We start from the raw sequence: 446 nt of genomic DNA, 5'->3' as shown, positions 1-446 counted from the left end.
TTGTTAGAAAAGATTTATATTTTGAATAAATGCTGTTCTTTTTAACTTTTTATTCATCAAATACTCCTGAAAAAAGTATCGCAGTTTCCAAAAAAATATTGCCAACATTGATAATTCTAATAATAAATCAGCATATTAGAATGATTTCTGAAGGATCATGTGACACTTTATACTGGAGTAATGGCTGATGGAAATTCAGCTTTGCATCACAGAAATAAATTATATTTTATAGGATATTAAAATAGAAACCATTATTATATATTGTAATAACATTTTGCATGTTACTGTTTTTTTCCTGTATTTTTTATCAAATAAATGCAGCCTTGATGAGCATAAGATACTTCTTTAAAAAAACATTGCAAGTCTTACTGATCCCAAACTTTTGAACAGCAGTTTATATATATATACACATACATATACACACACACACACACACACACACATAT

At 26.7% G+C, this 446-nt stretch overlaps 1 protein-coding gene across 1 annotated transcript in view; it reads left to right on the top strand.

Annotated features, from left to right (window-relative positions):
- LOC107717642 (THAP domain-containing protein 1-like) overlaps positions 1-446 on the top strand; it is a 5,585-nt gene that overhangs the window by 3,903 nt on the left and 1,236 nt on the right. The window lies entirely within an intron of this gene.

This window comes from Sinocyclocheilus rhinocerous, unplaced genomic scaffold (genome assembly GCF_001515625.1).
Source record: "Sinocyclocheilus rhinocerous isolate Xijiao unplaced genomic scaffold, SAMN03320098_v1.1 scaffold1694, whole genome shotgun sequence".
In the NCBI taxonomy this organism is placed as follows: Eukaryota; Metazoa; Chordata; class Actinopteri; order Cypriniformes; family Cyprinidae; genus Sinocyclocheilus; species Sinocyclocheilus rhinocerous.
Note: the sequence above shows the minus strand (reverse complement) of the source record. Positions and strands in the feature narration are given on the sequence as shown.